Genomic DNA, 15648 nt, shown 5'->3' on the forward strand with positions numbered 1-15648 from the left:
CTGGGAGTATGGACCCAAGGTCATTGTGGGATACAGAAGGTCAAAGTCCTGTCTTCTGTAATTGCTTCCCCAATGAACATGGGCATTGACAGGTCAATTCATACTCCCAGCCTGCCTCTCTCTTTCCGTAGTGGGGAAGGGCTCTGGAGAATCAGAGCTTCAGGACACATTGGTGGGGTTGTCTATCCAGGGAAGTCTGTTTGGCATCATGCTAGAATCTGGAACCTGGTGGCTGAAAAGAGAGTTAACATATAAAGCCAAACAAGTTGTTGCCTAATCATGAACCTAAAGGCTAGAATAGTGCAGATGAATTGGGGGGGGGGGGTCCTCCATTTTGTAGATAGCTTGCAGGCATATTTTAGTTATATTCCCAAGGACCTGTGGCTATACTAGGTTTTTTTTTTTTTTTTTCTTTTTCCCCCTGAGCCTGAAATCTGATATGCAGGTGGATCCAAGTTATTGTCTGGGGAGATGATGTCATGGCTGCAAAAAGGACCAGAAAGCTGGTACTGGGAAGAGAGTAGCTCCCAAATAAGGGAAAGGTGTATAATATTGTTGACTGTAAATCCCATCGATTAGATCTGTTCTGGGGCCCTATTCAGCTTAGGAGCCTTTGTGACCTCTGCATCCTTGTAGCTCTGAGCTCACATTCTGTGGTCACAGTAGGAACGTTCCAAGCTGCCCCAGTATCGGGACCCATCTTCCTCAGGTGTAGCAGAGAGTATGTTGTCCAGCCTCTCTTCAGAGGATGGAACATTGAACATTCTATTCTCTACCTTTATTGATCCAAGTTGAGGGCAAGGTCCTATGGGGTTCCACAAAGGGGCCTGTTTTATTAAGAAAATAATTGTGGAATTGCCTTTTTTTTTTGAGTGAGAGTCCATGGTCTGGGAAGTTGCGTAGTGGATGGGGCCATGGACTTTCAAGCACAAGGTCCTGAATTTGAGCACTGGCAGCACATGTAACCAGAGTGATGGCTGTTTTCTTCTCTCTCTCTTTCTTCCCCCTCTCATATTTCTCATTAATAGATAAAATCTTAGAGAGACGGACCTGTAGCACTGCTTTACTATTTGTGAAGCATCCTTCCTGCTGGTGGGGACCAGGAACTTATACCAGAATCACTGCACACTGAAACCAACATCACCCCCTGTTAATTGCTTTTTTAAAAATGACTTTTTATACCTGAGGACTGTTCAGTTCTGGCTTATAGTGGTTTATGGGACTGAACCAGGTCCTTGGGGACTCAGGCCTGAGATTCTTCTTGCATAACCATTACACTGTCTTCCTTGCCCAACTTAATTTTTTTTTTAAAGACAATTATTTGGGGGGTATTGGTGGTGCATGTGTTCCAAGGCACAAGAACCTGGGTTGAAGCTCCCAGTCTCCACTTGTGAGGGGGTGGGTTACTCTAAGCAGTTCTGCAGGTGTCTCTCTCCGTATCTATCTGCCTTCCCTTTCCTCTCCATTTATAAGTTAAAAACAATTTACAGGGAGTCGGGCTGTAGCACAGCGGGTTAAGCGCAGGTGGCGCAAAGCACAAGGACCAGCATAAGGATCCCGGTTTGAACCCTGGCTCCCCACCTGAAGGGGAGTCGCTTCACAGGCGGTGAAGCAGGTCTGCAGGTGTCTATCTTTCTCTCCTCCTCTCTGTCTTCCCCTCCTCTCTCCATTTCTCTCTGTCCTATCCAACAACAACAATAATAACTACAACAATAAAAAAACAAGGGTAACAAAAGGGAATAAATAAATATTTAAAAAATTTAAAAAAATTAAAAAAAACAATTTACATTAAGAAATGATTTTTTTCTTTAAAAATATTTTCTTTATTTTCATAGCAGCTCACAAATATGCACTACATTATTATTAGCTATAGTTGCTGTTTTGCATATTATAGCACTAAAGCTTATTTATAACTGATGTTTGTACCTTTGGATAAACCAGCCATTTCATTCCACACATTCTGGATATAAGCCTTTGTTTGTTTGTTCTTTGAGTATCATTTCTTTCTCTCTTCCTCCCCTTCTCTCTCTTTCTTTCTCTCTCTCTCTCTTTCAGACAGAGATAAATTGATAGGGAAGGGAAAGGGGGAAAGAGAACTACAGCACTACTTCACCTCTTGCAGGTGAGAAAATTTAATGTTACTCTTCTATTCCATCTTCCAAATATGTAAACACCACTATTTGTAGTGAATTTGTTTAGTTCTATTTCTTTTCTTTTTTTTTTTTTTTTTTTTGCCTCCTGGGTTATTGCTGGGGCTTGGTGCCTGCTATGAATCCACTGCTCCTGGAGACTTTTTTTTTTCTTTTTTCCATTTTGTTGTTGTTGTTGGATAGGACAGAGAGAAATCGAGAGAGGAGGGGAGACAGAAAAGTGACCTTCATACAGTTTGGGTGCTGTGGGCTCAAACCAGGTTCCTTATGCCTGCCCTTCTGCTTTGCTCCACTGTGCTACTGTCTGAACCCCTATTTCTTCTTTTTTTAAATGGAAGTAAACGTAGATAAGTAATTTCATCCTTTTGTACACAAAATCTAAAATTATTGGTTGTAACTTATTTATTATTATTATTTTTTTAATTGCCACCAGGGTCACCCTTAGGGCTTGGTGTCTACACTTTGAACTTTTTATTAGAGAAATTGAGAGGGGAGGGAAGGAAAGAGAGACTCATCTGCAGACCTGTTTCACTGCTCGTGAATCTTCCCCCTGCAAATGGGGAGCGAAGGTTTGAGCCCAGTCCTTGAGCATGGTAAGATGCACGTGTGTGTGTGTGTGTGTGTGTGTGTGTGTGTGTGTGTGTGTGTGTGTGTGTGTGTGTGTGTGTAAAAATATATTGGGGAAAAGTGTGTGTTTGTGTGCGTGCGTGCGTGTGTGTGTGTAAAAATAATTAAATATATTGGGGAAAAGTCCACAATACTATGGAAAAGTAGATCAGACATCACTCCAGCACTAGCGATTTTGATCAGTACTGTACCAACAATGTCAAGTGTCTGAATTCTCCACAACCTAGCTGAAAGTGTTTTGTCAAACTTAGTTTCCCTCCACCAGTCTAATAGATGAGTACATTTGGGCATCTTTTCATTTGTTTTTTTATGATTGTTTTAAGAAGATTTTATTTATTTCACAAGAAGGTGGAGAGGCCACTGCAGCACTCTGGTAGCACTGGGGATTGGACTTTTGACCAAGAATGCTGCTTGCTGCACCACATTCCAGGCTGCTTTTATATAATTTAGATGGTCTGTTTCATTTATCTTTCTGTTGTCATGTATGTCCTATTGCTTTATTTTTTATTTATTTCGCCAACCAGGTTATTGATGGGATTTGGTCTCTGCATGATGAATCCACCTTTCCTTCTGGCCTGTTTTATTCTTCCACCCCATCTTTTTCATAGAGACGGGAAAATTGAGAGAGAAAGAGGAGATAGGCATAGAGAAAGAAAGATGCTTGCAGCACTTCCTGGCCATTCATGAGGTTTCCCTTCCCTGCTGCAGGTGGGGATCATAGGCTTGAACCTAACCCTGTACCTTAATCCTTAAATATTTGTATTTTTAATTTTTAAAACTGACTGCAAACCTTTTTTTCCTTTTAAACATTTTATTATTATTATTATTTTTTTAGTTAGTGACAGCAACTGAGAGGGAAGTGGGAAGTAGAGAGACACCTGTTGCACTGCCTCACTGCTTGTAAAACTTTACCCCTGCAGGAAGGGACTGTGGGCTTATCATAGTACTTGCTTTTTATAGCATGTGTCCTCTACTAGGGGTGCCTCCTACTGACCCCATGCTTTTGCTTTTTACAGATTTAAATAGATATAAGTAATGAGATGCTTCATGTGCTTTAATAGTACTTATGAAAGAGTCTCTGGAAACCTGGATTAGGGATCAATTTAATAGGGACTAGGAAAGAAGACTCAGAATGGGAGTTGAGAGGCGTTGATGTTGGAGATAGTCCTACTAATGATTTAAATAAAAATTCTTTTTTAAAATTTATTCCTTTTTGTTGACCTTGTTATTTTATTGTTGTAGTTATTATTATTATTTTTTTATTTCTTTATTGGGGAATTAATGCTTTACATTCAACAGTAAATACAATAGTTTGTACATGCATAACATTCCCCAGATTCCCATTTAAAAATACAACCCCCACTATGTCATTCATCATCTTTCATAGACCTGTATTCTACCCACCCACCCACCCACCTCAGAGTCTTTTACTTTGGTGCAATACGCCAACTCCAGTTCAGGTTCTCATTGTGTTTTCTTTTCTAATCTTGTTTTTCAACTTCGGCCTGAGAGTGAGATCATCCCATATTCATCCTTCTATTTCTGACTTATTTCACTCAACATGATTTTTTTCAAGGTCCATCCAAGATCGGCTGAAAACGGTGAAGTCACCATTTTTTACAACTGAGTAGTATTCCATTGTGTATATATACCACAACTTGCTCAGCCATTCATCTGTTGTTGGATACCTGGGTTGTTTCCAGGTTTTGGCTATTACAAATTGTGCTGCCAAGAACATATGTGTACACAGATCTTTTTGGATGGATGTGTTGGGTTCCTTAGGATATATCCCCAGGAGGGGAATTGCAGGTTCATAGGGTAGGTCCATTTCTAGCCTTCTGAGAGTTCTTCAGACTGTTCTCCACAGAGGTTGGACCAATTGACATTCCCACCAGCAGTGCAGGAGGGTTCCTTTGACCCCACACCCTCTCCAGCATTTGCTGCTGTTACCTTTTCTGATGTATGACATTCTCACAGGAGTGAAGTGATATCTCATTGTTGTCTTGATTTGCATTTCTCTGACAATCAGAGACTTGGAACATTTTTTCATGTGTTTCTCGGCCTTTTGGATCTCTTCTGTGGTGAATATTCTGTCCAAGTCCTCCTCCCATTTTTGGATGGGGTTATTTGTTGTCTTGTTGTTGAGTCTGGCAAGCTCTTTATATATGTTGGTTATTAAACTCTTATCTGCTGTATGGCATGTAAAGATCTTCTCCCATTCTGTGAGGGGTCTCTTGATTTGGGTAGTGGTTTCTTTTGCTGTGAAGAAGCTTTTTAATTTGATGTAGTCCCATAGGTTTATACTTGCCTTAGTCTTCCTTGTAATTGTATTCGTTTCATTGAAAATGTCTTTAAAATTTATGCGGAAAAGAGTTCTGCCAATATTTTCCTCTAAGTATCTGATAGTTTCTGGTCTAACATCCAAGTCCTTGATCCACTTGGAATTTACTTTTGTATTTGGTGAAATAGAGTGATTCGGTTTCATTCTTCTGCATGTTTCAACCCATTGTTTCCAACACCATTTGTTGAAGAGACTGCTTTCCCCATGTAATAGTCTGGGCCCCTTTGTCAAAGATTAGATGTCCATACGTGTGGGGCCTCATTTCTGGGCTCTCAATTCTATTCCACTGGTCAGTGTGTCTGTTCATGTTCCAGTACCAAGCAGTTTTGATGACAATGGCCCTATAATACAGTTTGAGATCTGGGAGTGTGATGCCTCCGGTTCTGTTCTTTTTTCTCAAGATTGTTTTGGCAATTCTAGGTCTTTTCTGGTTCCAGATAAACATTTGTAGCATTTTTTCTATTCCCCTAAAACATGTGCTTGGGATCTTGATGGGGATAGCATTAAATTTGTAGATGGCTCTGGGTAATATATTCATTTTGATGATGTTAGTTCTTCCAACCCATGAACATGGAGTATCTTTCCACTTCTTTGTGTCTTTTTCAATTTCTTTGAGTAGTGACTCATAATTTTCAGTAAACAAGTCTTTCACTTCTTTGGTTAGGTTTACTCCTAGATATTTTATTGTTTTTGTTGCTATAGAAAAAGGAACTGATTTCTGGATTTCAATTTCTTCTAACTTAGTGTTTGCATAGAGGAATGCCACTGACTTTTGAATGTTAATTTTATAGCCTGACACCTTACTGTATTGCCTGATGATTTCCAAAAGCTTCTTGCTGGATTCCTTAGGTTTTTCCATGTATACTATCATGTCATCTGCAAATAAGGAGAGTTTGACTTCTTCTCTTCCAATCTGTATGCCTTTAATTCCTTGCTCCTGCCTGATTGCTATGGCAAGAACTTCCAACACTATGTTGAATAGTAATGGTGATAGTGGGCAGCCCCGTCTAGTACCTGATCTGAGGGGAAATGCTTCCATTTTTTCACCATTGAGTATGATGTTGCCTGTAGGTTTGCTATATAAAGACTCCACTATCTTCAGGGATTTTCCATCTATTCCCATTTTTTGTAGTGTTTTGATCATAAAAGGATGTTGTATTTTGTCAAAGGCTTTCTCTGCACCTATTGATATGACCATGTGGTTTTTGGTCTTGCTTTTGTTGATGTGGTGGATCACATTGATTGATTTACGTATATTTAACCAACCTTGCATGCCTGGGATAAACCCCACTTGGTCATGATGAACAATCTTTTTGATATACTGCTGTATCCAGTTGGCTAGAATTTTGTTCAATATTTTCGCATCTATGTTCATCAGAGAGATATTGGTCTGTACTTTTCTTTTTTGGTTGTGTCCCTGTCTGCTTTTGGTATCAGAGTGATGTTGGCTTCATAGAAGCTGGCAGGGAGTATTCCAGTGTCTTCAATCTTCTGGAAGACTTTTTTAAAAGTAGAGGTATTAGTTCTTCTTTGAAAGTTTTGTAGAATTCATTTGTAAAACCATCTAGTCCAGGACTTTTATTTTTGGGAAGATTTTTGATAACTTTCAATTTCATTAGCTGTGATGGGCCTGTTCATGTTATCTACTTCCTCTTTACTTAGTTTTGGAAGTTGGTAGGTATCTAGGAAATTATTCATTTCTTCCAGGTTCTCTAGCTTGGTGGCATATAGTTGTTCATAGAAGCCTCGCATGATATGTTGAATTTCTGCGGTGTCTGTTGTGATATCTCCTCTTTCATTTACTATCCGATTTATTTGGTTCTTCTCCCTTTTTTGTTTTGTGAGTCTGGCTAAAGGTTTGTCGATTTTGTTTACTCTTTTGAAGAAACAACATTTACTTTCATTGATCTTTTGTATGGTTTTCCTATTCTCAATGTTATTTATTTCTGCCCTAACTTTAGTGATTTCTGTCTTTCTGGTTGCTTTAGGATTCCTTCGTTGTTCTTCTTCTAGGTCTTTAAGATGTGCAATCAGGCTGTTTATTTGTGCCTTTTCTTGTTTCCTAATGTGTGCTTGTATAGGTATGAACTTCCCTCTTAGTACTGCTTTAGCTGTGTCCCAAATATTTTGATAGCTTGTGTCTTCATTTTCATTGAAGTCTCGAAACATTTTGATTTCTTCCTTGATTTCCTCTTTGACCCAGAAGTTGTTAAGAAGTGTGCTGTTGAGCTTCCACATTTTGGGACTGTTACTAATCTTTTGTTGATTGTTAAGTGTTAGTTTAATTCCACTGTGGTCTGAGAAGATGCTCGGGATGATTTCAGTGCTCTTGAATAGGCTGATGCTGTCTGTGGCCTAACATATGGTCTATCCTTGAGAATGATCCATGTGAGTTTGAGTAAAATGTGTATTCCAGTTTCTTGGGATGAATGACTCTGAAAATGTCCAATAGTTCTAGTTTATCTATCTCTTCATTTAGCTCCCTTATGTCTTTACTGATTTTCTTCCTGGATGATCTGACAAGTTGAGAGAGTGGGGTGTTGAAGTCCCCTACTATGATTGTGTTACTGTTAATATATTGCTGTAGCTCCTTCAGTAGAAGTTTGATGTATTTAGATGGCTTCTCATTGGTTGCATAGATATTACTAATTGTTAAGTCCTCTTGATTGACTGATCCTCTGAGCATTAAGTAGTGTCCATTCCTATCTTTTTTAATCTTATCTGTTTTAAAGTCTATCATGTCAGATATGAGAATAGCTGTTCCTGCCCTTTTTTGTGGGCCATTGGCTTGTATGATAGTTTTCCATCCTTTCACTTTAAGTCTGTGTTTGTCTTGTTGAGTTAGGTGAGTTTCCTGTAGACAACATATTGTTGGGTTGTGTTTTCTGATCCATCTTCCTACTCTGTGTCTTTTAATAGGTGAATTCAGGCCATTGACATTTATTGATATCAAAGATTGAAGATATTTTAACGCCATTCTTGAAGAGTTCCAGCTATACTGTAGTACTTAGATTACTCAAATGAGTCATACTTTGACCTCATTGTAGTTTCATGTAGGTTGTGCTTTTTACCTGAGATTTTTTTTTAATTTATTTCTTTATTGGGGAATTAATGTTTTACATTCAACAGTAAATACAGTAGTTTGTACATGCATAACATTCCCCAGTTTCCCATTTAACAATACAACCCCCACTATGTCATTTATCATCCTTCATGGACCTGTATTCTCCCCACCCACCCACCCCAGAGTCTTTTACTTTGGCGCAATATGCCAATTACATTTCAGGTTCTACTTGTATATTAGCTGAGATTTGTATAAATGCTTTGTTTTGGAAATCCTTTAGATTGACAGAGAAATTGTGAAGACAGCTGGGGAAGTAGTAATCTTGTACATCCATCCAGTTTGTATCCTTTGATGTTCTCACTTTATGCTAGTACCTTTGTAAAGTTCTTTTTCCCTTCCTATTTCCCCAGAGCACTGCTCAGCTCAGGTTTATGGTAGTGTGGGTGATTGAACCTGAGACCTCAGAGTCTCAAGCATGGGAGTCTGCATAACCATTATGCTGTCTACCCTTGCCCCCAATACCTTTGTCAACCCTAAGGAACCAACATTTCTACAAGGGATTTTGTTTTTCTTTATTATCACACACACTAAGATTACTATCTGTTGTTAATAAATCCTGTGAAACTTGCTGGTTTCTGCTTTGTCCGTAGCCCCTGTAGATTTTCATGTTTTTTTTATTTTTTATTTTTAGGGAGTACAAATATAAATACAGCTGTCTCAGCATTAGCAAAATAGTCTTAATATTGCTTCATTGGGGTAAATCTATTTAAAAGAATAGTAATTTTATTTTTTTCACCTTTTAGAATAGTAACTTGACCACAACAGTTGTAGCTTATATAGCATGTTTCAGTGGATGTGAGAGATACATGGTTTAAAACACTTAATATCTGCTAGCCAGGCCTTCCCTAATGGAAAAAATTGCCTTTTCATCAGAAGACCATGTTTGGCTGTTTGAATTCAGGGGTCATTTGTTTTATGTGGGGGTGAAAATATAACATGAATATTTGAACACTAAAATTACAGTCAATACCAATGAAATATTTATGTCAAGAGGAGTGAAAGCTATTTGAGGTGACAATACATTTCTCTCGTTCTCTGGGACATACCCTAATGATAGGATGTTGATGTTAGAAGACATTAATTTTTTTTCTCAGGGTTTGTATTTAAATGAAATGTGTGATTCTAATATATATATATATATATATATATATATATATATATATATATATATATATGCGCACCCCCCCCCCCCCCCCGCCATTGTTGCCGTGGCTTCACTGTTCTGACCTGACATTTTCTAGTAGAGAAAGAGAGACAGAGAGAGCTAGGGAACGACAAGACAACACTGAAGCTTCTCCCAGTACAGTGGAGCTGAACTTAAACCTGAATCATGTGCATGGCAAAGCAGGTGCACCATTCAGGTGAGCAATTTGCTAATTCACCATCATACTATTTTAAGTAAAAAGCATTCTAAATTCTTGTACTTTTATGTATTCCTACTTAGATTTGTTTGGCTTGTTTTATTTATTTTATCAAAAGCAAGAAGATAATTTTCTATTAGAATTTTCACTAAAACCCCTCTTATTTATTCTACTAGGTCTAGATGCTGCCAAGGTCCATTCTTTGCAGTTCTGAAGAGTCTATGAATAAAATGAATATACTTATCTCTTGGGTGAAGTTAAGGGAAATTCATCTACTTTTCAACCTGGGGGCTTAGATCTGACTTTTCATTGTCATTACTATTTTCATTATTAAAAATTAAACTACAGTGTTTTTATTTATCTAATTCTTAAGACATATTTGTTTGAATAGTTAAAACTGAACTGGCCACTCAAAATCATAGGGGCAATACCTGTCTTATACTCAGGGAAACATCAGACTTGCATGCCTGAAGCTTTCAGTTTGATCCCTGATGTGGCATGTGCTGGAGTGGTACTCTGCTTATTATTTTTAAAAAAGTTAAAAAAAATTTTTTTTACATTTATTTATTTCCCTTTTGTTTCCCTTGTTGTTTATCATTGTTGTTGTTATTGCTGTCATTGTTGTTGGATAGGGCAGAGAGAAATGGAGAGAGGAGGGAAAGACGGGGGAGAGAAAGATAGACACCTGCAGACCTGCTTCACCACCTGTGAAGCGACTCCTCTGCAGGTAGGGAGCCGGGGGCTCGAACCGGGATCCTTATCCTGGTTCTTGCACTTTGTGCCACCTGCCCATAACCCGCTGAGCTACGCCCGACTCTGCTTATTTTTTTAAAAATATTTTATTTATCCATTTTAGATAAGAGACAGAAATTGAGAGGAAAGGGGAAGATAGAGACATGGGGATGCCAAGTGGTGGCATACTCAATTAAGTTCACATAGTACAAGGCCTGCACAAGAATCTGCGTTTGAACCCCTGGTTCCCCACTTGTAGGGAGAATGCTTCATGAGTGGTGAAGCAGGTCTGCAGGTGTCTATCATTCTGTCTCCTTCTCTGTTTCATCTTCCCCTTTGAGTTACTCTCTGTCCTATTCAGAAAAGTAGGAAAAACAAAAAACACCGCTGGTAGATGTGGATATGAAGTGCGGGAACCAATCCCCAGAGATAACCCTGGAAGCAGAAAAAAGGAAAGAAAGGGAGAGAAAGAGAGAGACACTTGTAACACTAATTAATTCAGAGTAACTTACTCTGTTACTTCCACATCTTGCCAGTTAATGACTTTTTTGTGGGGAGCGGCACCAAATCTTCCTAATTTAGTGTGTCCTTTACATCATGTCATTGTGAACTAATCAATAATGATATATGTTTGCTATTAATGTACTAGACTGTAGAGTTAAATCAGTTGAAGAATTCAGGTACTCTTTAATCCATACATTAAACTCTTGATCTATATTTAGACTTTTTAATTCACCCCCCTGAAAGTAGGGACCAAGGGTTTGAACCTGGGTCCTTGTGCACTATGATGTGTGTGCCTTACTAGGTGTGCCACTGCCTGTACTCCCTCTGGTTTAATCTTTCTCTGTGTCTCAGTTGGAAACTCCTTCATATGTAATATTTTAAAATAAGACAAAAAAAAACTGTGCATGTTTTTCTTGAAGTATGTCTTACTCCTGGATAGTACTGTGGAATAGAAATTTGTTTCTACTGTTGGTTCTCCCACCCTCAGTTTATTATTGGGACTTTATGCTTGCAGTATTTCACTTCCCTCTGGGGCTTGGCCTTTTCATGGCACCCCTATGTGTTGATCAGGGGCTCAAACCTGGCTCTTCCCACATAGTTAAGTATATACTCTTCTCAGGTGAGCCATCTCCTGGCCCCTGCTTCGTGAAGTAGGTGAACATAATGTATCTTTGACTTGCTCTGTTACTTCAGCATCTTGTCAGTTTATGATATTAATGACTTTTTTTGCTTCCAGGGTTATTGTTGGGGCTCAAATCCACTGCTCCTGGAGGCTATTTTTTCCCACTTTGTTGCCATTGCTGTTGTTGTTGGATAGGACAGAGAGAGGGGGAGAGAAAGATAGACACCTGCAGACTTGCTTCACCACTTGTGAAGTGACCACCCACCCTGTAGGTAGGGTGCCAGGGCCTTGAAGCGGGATCCTTGAGCCAGTCCTTGAGCTTTGTGCCATGTGCGCTTAACCCCCTTGCCACCACCTGGCATCCCAATTAATGACTTTTTAAGTCTTTCTAATTTAGTGTGTCCTTTACATTATATTATAGTGAACTAATAGGTTGCGGTGTGCTTACTATCAGTGTACTGTACTGTATAGAGATATATCAGTCAAGGAATTATATTTTGAGTACTCTTAATTCAGACATAAAATACTTGATCTATGTTTAGACCTCATAAAGTTTGCAATTGAAAAAGTAGGTTCACATAACTAAATTATTCCAAATTAAAGGGTTTTTAGTAGGTAAATTGAATATTAGGTTCCAAATTAAAACACAAAGCGATTATTAAGGAAATGCAAATAAAAACTCACTAGCATGATTTTAATTAAAATAATTAGTCTTGTCAAGAATGTGGAGCTTATGGTTATCCATTATTGTGAATCTACCACTAAAGTTAATAACCACTGTATTTCGTACTTCAAAATTGGATATTTGTGAATTTCACCTCACTCAGCAGTGGTGAAATAAAACTAGATATAGTTTTATAGTTACAATAGTCTCACTTAAAGGCTCATAGCAACACTTGTCCAGGGGCCCCTCTAGTGTACACTAGTTTTGTGTCAGTGTTGTAGTCAATAGGAGATAGAACCTTCTTATTCACTGGGTGTGACATTTCAGTTTTCTTCTTTTCTTTTTACTTTCCTTTTTTTTTTTTTTTTTTTACCAGAGCACTGTTCAGCTCTGGCTTATGGTGGTGCAGGAAATTGAGCCTGGGACTTTGGAGTCTCAGGTATGAGAGCCTGTTTGTGTGACCAACCATTATGCCATCTACCCCCACCCAACTATTCATTTTTTTAAAAAATTTATTTCTTTATTGGGGAATTAATGTTTTATATTCAACAGTAAATACAATAGTTTGTACATGCATAACATCCCCCAGTTTCCCATTTAACAATACAATCCCCACTATGCCATTTATCATCCTTCATGGACCTGTATTCTCCCCACCCACCCATCCCAGAGTCTTTTACTTTGGTGCAATATGCCAATTCCATTTCAGGTTCTACTTGTGTTTTCTTTTCTGATCTTGTTTTTCAACTTGTGCCTGAGAGTGAGATCATCCCATATTCATCCTTCTCTTTGTGACTTATTTCACTCAACATGATTTTTTCATAGTCCATCCAAGATCGGCTGAAAACGGTGAAGTCACCATTTTTTACAGCTGAGTAGTATTCCATTGTGTATATATACCACAACTTGCTCAGCCACTCATCTGTTGTTGGACACCTGGGTTGTTTCCAGGTTTTGGCTATTACAAATTGTGCTGCCAAGAACATATGTGTACACAGATCTTTTTGGATGGATGTATTGGGTTCCTTAGGATCTATCCCCAGGAGAGGAATTGCAGGGTCATAGGGTAGGTCCATTTCTAGCCTTCTTCTTTTTTTTTTTTTCTTTTGTTAAATAATTTATTTCTTTATTGGGGAATTAATGTTTTACATTCAACAGTAAATACCGTAGTTTGTACATGCATAACATTCCCCAGTTTCCCATTTAACAATACAACCCCCACTATGTCATTCATCATCTTTCATGGACCTGTATTCTCCCCACCCACCCACCCCAGAGTCTTTTACTTTGGTGTAATACTCCAATTCCATTTCACGTTCTACTTGTGTTTTCTTTTCTGATCTTGTTTTTCAACTTGTGCCTGAGAGTGAGATCATCCCATATTCATCCTTCTGTTTCTGAGTTATTTCACTCAACATGATTTTTTCAAAGTCCATCCAAGTCGGCTGAAAACGGTGAAGTCACCATTTTTTACAGCTGAGTAGTATTCCATTGTGTATATATACCACAACTTGCTCAGCCACTTATCTGTTGTTGGACACCTGGGTTGTTTCCAGGTTTTGGCTATTACAAATTGTGCTGCCAAAAACATACGTGTACACAGATCTTTTTGGATGGATGTGTTGGGTTCCTTAGGATCTATCCCCAAGAGAGGAATTGCAGGATCATAGGGTAGGTCCATTTCTAGCCTTCTGAGAGTTCTCCAGACTGTTCTCCACAAAGGTTGGACCAATTTGCATTCCCACCAGCAGTGTAGGAGGGTTCCTTTGACCCCACACCCTCTCCAGCATTTGCTGCTGTTACCTTTTCTGATGTATGACATTCTCACAGGAGTGAAGTGATATCTCATTATTGTCTTGATTTGCATTTCTCTGACAATCAGAGACTTGGAGCATTTATTCATGTGTTTCTCAGCCTTTTGGATCTCTTCTGTGGTGAATATTCTGTCCAAGTCTTCCCCCCATTTTTGGATGGGGTTATTTGTTGTCTTGTTGTTGAGTCTGGCAAGCTTTTCATATATGTTGGTTATTAAACTCTTGTCTGATGTATGGCATGTAAAGATCTTCTCCCATTCTGTGAGGGGTCTCTTGGTTTGGGTAGTGGTTTCTTTTGCTGTGAAGAAGCTTTTTAATTTGATGTAGTCCCATAGGTTTATACTTGCCTTAGTCTTCTTTGTAATTGGATTCATTTCAGTGAAGATGTCTTTAAAATTTATGTGGAAAAGAGTTCTGCCAATATTTTCTTTCTAAGTATTTGATAGTTTCTGGTCTAACATCCAAGTCCTTGATCCACTTGGAATTTACTTTTGTATTTGGTGAAATACAGTGATTCAGTTTCATTCTTCTGCATATTTCAACCCATTGTCTCCAACACCATTTGTTGAAGAGACTCTGCTTCCCCATGTAATAGTCTGGGCCCCTTTGTCAAAGATTAGATGTCCATCCATACGTGTGGGGCCTCATTTCTGGGCTCTCAATTCTATTCCACTTGTCAGTGTGTCTATTCATGTTCCAATACCAAGCAGTTTTGATGACAGCGGTCCTATAATATAGTTTGAGATCTGGGAGTGTGATGCCTCCGGTTCTGTTCTTTTTTCTCAAGATTGTTTTGGCAATTCTAGGTCTTTTCTGGTTCCAGATAAACATTTGTAGCATTTTTTCTATTCTCCTAAAACATGTGCTTGGGATCTTGATGGGGATAGCATTAAATTTGTAGATGGCTCTGGGTAATATATTCATTTTGATGATGTTAGTTCTTCCAACCCATGAACATGGAATATCTTTCCACTTCTTTGTGTCTTTTTCAATTTCTTTGAGTAGTGACTCATAATTTTCAATATACAAGTCTTTCACTTCCTTGGTTAGATTTACTTCTAGATATTTTGTTGTTTTTGTTGCTATAGTAAAAGGAAATGATTTTTCAATACTCCTGTAGTATGTGTGACTTGTCCTTTTAATATATAGCTCTTGGAAGTTGTCATTTAATATTTTGTTTGTCTTGCTGACCACATAAAAGATTCTTCAGAGTGGCATCTGTATCTTTACATATGTAGCACTTTGTATTGTACTGGGCTTAGAATATGTGTGTGAATGACATTATGAATTATTTTTTTGCCTCCCCCCTTCAAATCAATACCAGAGCATTCACTGCTCATCTCTGGCTTATAGTGGCCACCAGGGTTAGAAACTAGGACATCTGAGACTTAGGCATGGAAGTTTGTTGTGTAAGCTGCTTTGCTATCTTCCTTGCCTATTTCTCTGCCTCTTAACTTAGTGGTATGTACCCTAGAATAGGCAAAGGATCTTTTTTGACTTGTATCGAAAGTTTTATTATGTAAAACTGTCAGGTTTTACCATGTACAGAAGCCTTAAAACAAGAAAACAAACTAAGAAAATTTCCTTTTAGTACTTCAGAAGTACAACAGAAAACTTGAAGACCTAATTAACAGCTACAGTTTATTAAATGTTGCTTCTTGTCATCCCATTGTTCACAGCAAAATGCTTTTTGTTAATAGTTCTCAGTT

General features: G+C 38.4%; 1 protein-coding gene across 2 annotated transcripts in view; it reads left to right on the forward strand.

Annotated features, from left to right (window-relative positions):
- Nucleotides 1-15648, forward strand: part of AEBP2 (AE binding protein 2) — a 102578-nt gene that overhangs the window by 48780 nt on the left and 38150 nt on the right. The gene's annotated exons all lie outside the window — the stretch shown is intronic.

Source organism: Erinaceus europaeus, chromosome 7 (assembly GCF_950295315.1).
Source record: "Erinaceus europaeus chromosome 7, mEriEur2.1, whole genome shotgun sequence".
NCBI classification, from domain to species: domain Eukaryota; kingdom Metazoa; phylum Chordata; class Mammalia; order Eulipotyphla; family Erinaceidae; genus Erinaceus; species Erinaceus europaeus.